General features: G+C 36.7%; 1 long non-coding RNA gene across 3 annotated transcripts in view; it reads left to right on the forward strand.

Annotated features, from left to right (window-relative positions):
* LOC149746837 (uncharacterized) overlaps window positions 1-9,391 on the forward strand; it is a 444,764-nt gene that overhangs the window by 413,471 nt on the left and 21,902 nt on the right. For all 3 annotated transcript variants that reach the window (XR_016388615.1, XR_016388617.1, XR_016388616.1), the window contains one exon: window positions 8,806-8,985. This is a non-coding gene — a long non-coding RNA (uncharacterized LOC149746837). The remainder of the gene's footprint in view (window positions 1-8,805; window positions 8,986-9,391) is intronic.

Genomic DNA, 9,391 nt, shown 5'->3' on the forward strand with positions numbered 1-9,391 from the left:
TCTTGTCTTTCATAAAATAGAGCCATCTGCTAATAGCTTTGATCAAAGCATAAAACACTACTTAAACTAACAGATTTTGAAATGGAAACATGAAGAGAAAGATTCTTTAATTTTCTAATTGCTCTTCTCTGCTATTGAAATTAACTACCATTTTATCTTTAATGGGAACAATTATGAAGAGAAACATTTGCTAGCTAATTTAAAGGTTAGCCACTATGGCATGACTAACATCTATGAGAAAAAGAATCAGTAAATTGTTACATTGCAGCAGTCAGTATAATTGATGCTCCTGTGAATACCTGGGATATTTAATTCCTCATTTTCTTCAATGGATCATAACCACTGAAGTCTGCACAAAGTAGAAGTTTGACACAATAAATGTTAGCTTCCTGCTTTTGCCAGCTCAAATATGTTTCTAATAATAGCAAGACTTTATCTTTTGTTTAAAATATTTTGTCTTTTGTTTAAAATATTTTGCTTTTAACAAAGAACAATTTTTGCTTTGATTAGCAGTTTTCACATCCCAGTAACTCTTCCTCATGAACAGGCAAGTGGAACAGGCAAGTGGAAGTGGCAATAACTTTAGGATTACATCATCTCCAGCACCAAATGTGACCCCTGGGAACTGAGACTAGGAGAATTCTTCACTACAATTTATCAGTCACCCTCACTTAGTCCCTGTCATCACTCAGCTCTTTTTCATGGTATTTCCATGTATGTAGGGAGAAGGGGAGAAGTGGTTTTAAAAATCCACCTTTTCACCTGGAAAGCTTGAAGAAATTAAGATTTTACTTTTATACAACTAATGTTTTTTAAATAAAATGGCTAATTTTTCAGGTTGAAAAGTCAATTCTCTAAAGAAACAAAAGCCCAGTCAGATTCATATGGCTTACAGTATTCTTACTGTGGCCACATTATAGAAAATCTTCTGATGTGGTTCATTGTTTCTCAAGCCAAAGCATACATCTTTGCTCCCAGGATGTCCTGATGTAGATGCTGTTCTTCCAGCCAAGTAGTATGCTCTGCCACTTGGCAAAATAAAGCCCTTTGAGAGGCAGTATGAACTTGAGTGGCTGGCTACATATTCATCTCTGCCAGCTAGTAATGATTATTTTATTTTTACAAATTGCTTATTGAATTTTATGTATGCGCTCGCTCTTAGAAGAGGCAACTTTACCCTATGAAGAAAGAATACTGTTTGTTCAGCTGTGGTGTTTGGGACCTTATAATGACAATTCTGTTCTGATAAAATATGGAGCCCTATCTCAAAATGTACAGGTAACAGACTCTATCCAGACCACTCTATCAGAATGACTGGACAGAAGGAAGCTGCCAGTTTGATTTTTAAAGAAGCTCTCCAGGTGGTTCTTAAGCAAAGTGAAGCTTGAGAATCAGTGATTTAGAGGACTTCATCATAAAGTCCTCTCCAAATACAACTGGTTTATTGACCCCTTTGGATTTCTCTTAGGGGCGGCTGCCTAGCTGGGCCCGTGATAAGTCTGTCCAGCCCTGGAGCACGTTATTAAGATATCCTTTATGGCCATCCACATTCTCTAACATGTCTTTATCTCTGTTTTCCTAACTTCCTTCAGTGGGTCCCAACATGTGTTGGAGAAAGGAGTAGCATTTATCGGGCGACTTCAAACCCTCAAATACAAATAAACAATATTCTCTTCTTTTAGCCCAGGAGTAGATGGCTTATACCAGCTTATACCGAATCAGTATCTATCATCCATGTCTGTCTATCTATCCTCCCTCTAACAGAGAACTACTAAACATCTGTGATGAGCAAAATACTAAGCAAAGCATCATTGGAAATACTAGGGTGCATCAGACACATCCTCAAAGGAGGTTACAAACACCTGAGTGCAGTGGTATAAACAGATATAAAGGGGCACTAGATTAGGCATGGAGATGATTCTAACATGAGCTGAGTGTGGCACTAGGAGACCCTGAAGTTTTGAACTTGGGACACTTGGACACTGGTGACATTTTGAGAGGTCACACTTGAATCCCTAAACTGTCACGTGGCATTGTAAAGCCATATTAGGCACACAGGGGACAGAATAACTGACACCAGGGAGGAAATACTTTGTGTCTCGTCAGGGATGGAACCATGCTACCTAGCTAGATATTGGAGCATAGCTGAGCCAATCTATAGCGCTGGAGCTATTCTTCTTAGTTCCATCATACTTTTTTTTGTTTTCCCTATTTGGATGGAATACAAGTTAGTGGTTCCCCAGCTGAAAATGAGATGGTAATTGTAACAGACGATAGAAAGAACACCAGAGTGAATGCTTGCCAGTTGGTGTGGTTGAACTCTTTCCAGCTTGGAAATTCAGAGTAAAGAGGGATCTGTGTGGGTTGAAGCCATCCCTGCAAGAGTCTGCCTCTCATTCCTACTGTTTTTAGGCAGGTCTTCACCACACTCTTTAGACAAGAACCTCTCCATTTTTATCCTAAGACAAAACAAACAAATAGCGAATCTCTGATGAAGATATAGAGGACCTCTTGTTTATAAATGGTTTTTCAATGTTATTACAAAGTAATATATATACCTTGCAAAACATTAGAAAACATATCATACAGGAAGAAGAATAGGGAATTTTCCTTCATCACTTTAACAGTTTTTAGTATTTAGTCCCTTGTCATTTTTTTCTGTCATATGTACTATGCATACACATTCTTATTACTTTCCACAAAAATAGAATTCTTTTGTATACAGTTTTAATACTTTCATTATTTAAAAATGTAACTCCATATTCTAAACATTCTCCCTGTTGTTTAATATTCACCCTTAGTATTATTTTAATGGCTAATAACTGCTTATCACATTTGAATGTAACACACTTCATGTAAACATTTCTCTATTTTTGGACATTTAGGTAATTTCTAGTTTCGTGTGAGTACCACCATATAGTTGAGTGCAACCAAATATACTTCAAAGCATTAAAATTTCCAGTCAAAAGATCAAAATGATCCTTTTGAAACAGAGCTATAGGCTGTAATTTGGCCAAGGAACTTGAGGTGTTGGCACCTCAGTGGTTAAGATCGTACAAAACTGGGCAGTCTTAGGGAAGATAGTTCTAGGTCTTTAGCTGATGATAAATTGTGTACTGATATCTAAGCAGGGGGAATTATTCCAGTCTGCAAAGTGAACTAAGCAAATAAGAAACCAGGAAGATTAATGGTCAGAAGACAGGTTCAGGGGAACCTGGCTTTACCGTGATTGATGGCCTCCAAGTGGAAAACAATAACAGGCCCAACAAGAGTTTAATAATCTTTAAAAAAAAATAAATGGCCCTCCTCTGTCCCATAAGTAAAACTTTTTAAATGCCCTTATTTTAAAATGACTGTATCAAATCATGTTATTTTTATTTTGGAAACTTTTAAATGCTATGAAAAGATTCATTTAATAAAACCTCTTTACAGAAATCATAATCAGCATTTCTAACCAGAGAACAATGGTGGGAGGGAGAATTCTTTTCAGAAATACAAAGAACAATGCCAAGTTTCTGATTTTGAAAAGAGTTGTTAAATAAGGCACAGAAAGGAACTGAGGAAAAAAAAAACAAGTTAAGAAATTTTCTCAAGTTTCTCTCAAGTCAAAGAGAGTGTACTGCAGAGTTTAATAGCATAAAGATTAGGCTTGGATTTTTAAGATCTGCAGGTTGAGATTATAAAACTCTATAAGTCATGTTTATAGTATGTGTCTCAATATTTAAAATATTTTATTTAACTCTGGCGGCCATGTTCAGTTGATTAAAATAAAGTCTTATGTTTATGCAAGTCTCATACCATAAATCAGTACAGACTCACTATTACAGTTTATGAAAAGAAAAATGAAAGACTCCACTACCCTTCTGATGTACATTTCTGAATGGCTTTCCTCCCTCCACAACAAAAATTAAAACATTTTTAGAATTAAAACTTTTTAAATGCCTTTATTTAAAAATTATTGTGTCAAATCATGTTATTTTTTTTGGAAACTTAAGTGATGAAAAGGTACATTTAATAAAACCTCTTTAGAGAAATCATAATTAGTATTTCTAACCAAAGAACAATTTAGCATACAGATTATATATGCAGAATAGAACTTACACTTATATATGTGGATGTCTTCTCCAAGTGTTAGAAATAAGGAAAACAGAGGTACTCTTTATGAGTTATATTGTCTTAATTTAGACTTGCTTGACTCTATTTAATTTGTAAGAACAAATAATGCATTTAAAAGGAGAATATATCAACAGAGGGACAATGATTAGTATAGGGAAAAGTTCAAATGTTTGACCTTTGAAAACATGTATGTCTAGCTCTTCGGAAAGATGCTGGATTTGGAGTCTAGGATTATGCTTGTTCCTCAGACAGGTGTTCTGAACTCTTTGCTGGGAGGTGTTATTCTTCTGTCATTTAGAAATAAGAAAAGTATAACTACTGCATAAATAAGAAACGTTACAGCTTTCCACCCACAATTTCCTTATCTATTAAACAGAGCCATCTAGTGTGTAACTCCTACTCTCCTTGTCTTAGAACACTTTTCATCTTTTTTCCTAGGATGTATATAACTCTGCTTCTAATATAGTCAGGGAAAATACCTCAGTGTCAGGATGACTATGCAGTTTGGCTTCTTAAGAGGGGATAGTATCATAGGGCTCTAAGCCTTCAGAAGCACTGGATGGAAGGCAGAGAATGAATGATTTCACTGGCAAGTTACTGTATCCTGCATTTTGTTTAAGGGGCTGTGTATGCGAGAAACCCATCCCCCTGGAAGGGCTACTTGTGACCCATAGACATCTTAAGCCAAAGGTAGCTTTTGAGCAGCCCACCTCACCTATGACTGAGTGATCTCAAGATGCAGCTAGGGCTTCCCTGGTGGCGCAGTGGTTGAGAGTCCGCCTGCCGATGCAGGGGACACGGGTTCGTGCCCCGGTCCGGGAAGATCACACATGCCGCGGGGCGGCTGGGCCCGTGAGCCATGGCCGCTGTTCCTGCGCGTCTGGAGCCTGTGCTCCGCAACGGGAGAGGCCACAACAGTGAGAGGCCCGCGTACCGCAAAAAACAAAACAAAAAACAAAATCAAGATGCAGCCAGTCTGATTTATATTTGTTTTTCTTTCACATTATCCTAGGACTCCCAAAGTCCAAGGCAACTAAAAAAAGGTAGGATACTGGAAATGAAAATGACTCTGTATTAGTAACTTCAATCCACATTCAGAATAATTTATCTTTGTTTCCTCCTATTATTTATCTCTGTCTTTTAACCCTATTGTGTGGGTTCTTTAAATTTATCTTGTCACTCTTTAAAAATTTTTTAAACTTTCATCTATATATGTATTTTTCCATATTGTTTATTCTTTAAAAAATGGCATCATGTTTACTTCATGAATTTAATATTTTGTATTTTTTTCTAAGGATAAAAATTTTAGTTTTTTAAAGTTTTTTTTTTTCTTCCTGCATTGTCTCTTTTATTTTGAGACATTGTCTCTTTACACTGTATATGGATGGTGGTGTATTTTAGTCTTCTTGTTAGAGTTTTCCTCAAATGTCTGTTGGTTTCTGACTGACTTAAAAGAGACACAGTAAAGTTGTGTGTCTGTCAGGTCAGCTATAGTACTGAGGGATCCCCAAATCTGTAGTTTTCTTTTCATTCTAGAGAAAGTTCTCAATCTTCTGCCTTGATGGGCAGCCCATCAGCTAGTTCTGGATGAGTGAAGAGGACTCACTCTTTGGCATGTGTACTGTATCTCACTGCCTGGTGTCCCTAAGCCAGGACGTTCCTAGTACAATTTCTGCAAGGAATAAATCTCTCATCTCTAGCAGGAGTATGAGGGGGGCTGTTGCTTTAGTTGAATGGGGACAGTCCCTCTGATTGTTCCACATATGAAGGGTCAGCCAATCCTGTTTTCAGTCTCTCACGTCTTAACCCACTTTCCAGCACACCTTCTGCCTACAACCCTTAAAACTCCTGGGTTCCCAGGAGTGAATCATCTTGATTCTTGTCAGTATGCACATCTTAAGATATTCGGTTTCATTGAGGCTTCCGTCATGTTTGTGCATATACCTGGAGTATTCAGCTTCTAGTGGAGTGTCTTAAAACAGCAAGGAAAGATTATATCCAGATCCAGACAGGGTCTCCTGGGCCGCTTCCTCTCTTGATGAACCTGGTTCATTCCATCCTCTCTCTAATACCAGGAGTGTTCTATCAAGCTTATTCCTTGTTATCCACACCATACTGACACCAGTCCCAGAAAAAGGAGGAACGTGTATCCTTCCCCCATGTCCTCATTTTCTGTCCTGATATTACTTTCACTCCACACAGAAGGACACGATCCAGCCATGTGGTCCCCAAATTATACAATTGTCTGGCTTCACCACATGTCCCGGATTCTGAGGTATTAAGTTCCACCACATGCAGGAGATCAGCAGCTCTGGATATACAGCTCCAAGCTCCATTTAATCTCTTTTCAGCCTCTCCTTGGCAATAGTTTAGAAATCTCGTGGTCAAAGTTAAAGCAGAGTCTCTCTTGTCCAAGACAAATGAATAACACAAAGGGTGAGAGTGACAATCAACACAATAGAAGTGACACCAATTACTTGTGGAGCAGATACAACAATTTCAGCTGAGAGAACTAGGAAAAGCTCTATCTCTTTTTTCCTTTTCTGTCTTTTATCATTTTGTTTCCTTCCTTTCTTTGCCTTTTTTTTTTTTTTTTTTTTTTGATGACCATGAAGAACAAATAGTTCCCAGTTTCCCTTGGAGGAATTCTGCTGTGTTACAATTCTGGTAGCCAAGAAGTTCTTCATTATGTCCAACCTAAATTGCCTCTGACTTAATTTAATGCTATTTTATTTCATTCAATTCACCATGGAAAGGGAAAAAGTAATAAATTTCAATTTCATAAAATCCCTTCATACACTTCAAGACAGTGATTAAGCCACTCCAAGTTTTCTTCTCTAGCCTAAACAGCCCTGACAAAAATCTTTCTGAAATGATTTTTAGATTGGGTTCCAGGGATTACGTTTCTCTCGGTAAAATAAGACCTGACTGAAGCTTTTCTTCTGCTTTTCTGGCTATACTTTTTTTTTTTAACTAGGCATGTACTTCAATCACACTTTATAAACCTCATTTACAATGTTCAGTACTTACATACTCAAAACTTATAGGCCTTTAAAAATTGCAACTTTATTCAAATTAACCAAAGCAGATATCATGGTAATTCAAAAGTGATTACAGGCTGACTTTGGTGTTATGAAAGCATAAACATTGGTCTCCTGGGCTAAATTTCCTCTTTCATATGGTCACAATTTTAAGAACAGGCTGTGTAGACAGGAGTGTTATTGCCAGAGACACCGCTTGGAAGCAGCCCTAAGTGTGCAAGTGTGGTTAGTTTGAGCTAAACAAAAAAAACAGTAAAAGTTTAATGAAGTCCAGTTGGGAACACAGTCTGGGGGGATTGTGTCTGTGACAAGAGAGATTATTCTGCAAAGCAACTTTCCTTAAGCTTCTCTAAAAGCATATAGATATCACAAAGTTTTTGTTTTCAGTTAGAAAAGAACATGCCACTAAACGATTAATAGCTGCCCATGGTATTTTGACAAGATTGACCTTCACATTTAAGATATGCAGTCCTAACAGTGAAGGATTACTTAATAAAGATAATTTAGGAGGCATTAAATCCTGAAAACAGAACCAGGTATTTAATCATCTTTAAAATATGGAAGGCTATTTATTCCATGATACTTGTAATGGATAGGCTGTATATGTCAAGCTTCCCTTTCTCCTTTTTGGTAAGAAAATCTCTTTTTCTAAGGAAATCCATTCCATGAGATTTGGATGGAGTGATCACTCTCCCTCACTCCATGTCCCACCAGCATTAAGGGCCTTGCCTAGCTGAAGACTACATGCCCTTAGAGGCAGTGACTATTTGTGAACAGACATGTGATAGAAGAAGTGGTATTTCTGAGATTTTTCAGCCAGTCCCAGATAAGGAAGATGGTGTACAAGAAGTCTCCTGAATGTAGAGAAGCAAGAACTCTGTGTCACTAAATTCTGCCCCCAGCCACTTAAATTTTTTTTTTTTAGCTGGACTATTTTTATATGAATTTCTATTACAATTAAAAGTCCCAGTTAATAGGACTGATCAGAAACACTCCATTTTAAGCAAGGAAAATGAGGCATGATTTGCCTAAGTTAACACACAGCTGGTTTGCTGTGCAGCTATGCTTGATGTCCAGCTCTCTTAAGCTTTGTTCTTTGACTCTTATTTCCTGGGCACCTGCAGTGTGTCAGATCTTGGTGGTAGAATGATAAGCCTCCCTTCACCAAGCTTATAGTTGATTTCTCTTTAATTCTCCATTTTGGTGAAGCTGTGTATTTTTAAAGTCTCCAAGAGAAAATTTCTAAAAGCAACTTTGTTATAATAAATTGAACTGCAAAGAAGAGAGTGAAAGATTTTCCATAGAACTATAAATATTAAATTTAGAAATATTAAATATTTCATCTAAACCTTGAAGCCTTTTCTATAAACCCCATTTTGTAGCTAAAATAAGTACTAAGAAAATTAAGCCACTTTGCCAAATTCATACTCCATTCAGTCTATTTTTAAAAAGAGGTTGTTTGTTGCTTAATTCATTATGAAGACTGTGTACGAGAAAAAATACTGAGGTTAAATTTTTTTTCTTTTCTTATATAATAGTATTGCATGACTTCATTTGTTAAAAACTTATAACTCTTCTATTACCATATCCTAAAGCTTAAATAAGTACTATTAATGGAATGATTCCTATGACTATATCTAATTGCCAGCTACCTGCATTGTGGGAAGGAATTTGAGACCCAAAATTCTTCCTGTTCTTTCATCCTGCCTTGAAGTTGCAATGACCCCTCATCTCTCGCCTAGCTCAAATGCCGCAAACATGTAATCTCCAGAACTTTCCGTCAAGACAAAGAAGCCCAAGAAGGTCTAAAGTGACTAGAGGGAAAAAGGTAAGTCTAAAGTATACCTAAACTTTTTTAACTCTTAGATTCAAATGCTTGTTATCGTATACCAATTTATTAGGCAGGGGGTGCTAATAAACAGAGTGCATAAATTTAATTATTGAGATAGGTCAATTTATTATTTTTCAAATAGGCATGTTAACTGGTTTTGTTTTGTTTTTACTTTAAATATGTGTGTTTCATTTTATGTTAATTATAACTTAATGAAGTTGTTTAAAAAAAGACAAAAAAGATGAGACATCACTTTCAGCAAATTCACACTCACAAGGAAGGATGTCTATAGTGTATTAAGTGAAGAAAAAAGTGTGAAACAGTAGGCATGATATTTTTTATGGAATACTTATAAACAGAAAATGTTAACTTTGGCTGTGGGAATACAAAGAGTTTTCACTTC

This window comes from Delphinapterus leucas, chromosome 18 (assembly GCF_059928025.1).
Source record: "Delphinapterus leucas isolate spDelLeu-1000000601 "Yukka" chromosome 18, BTC_Dleu_Yukka2, whole genome shotgun sequence".
Lineage (NCBI taxonomy): Eukaryota > Metazoa > Chordata > Mammalia > Artiodactyla > Monodontidae > Delphinapterus > Delphinapterus leucas.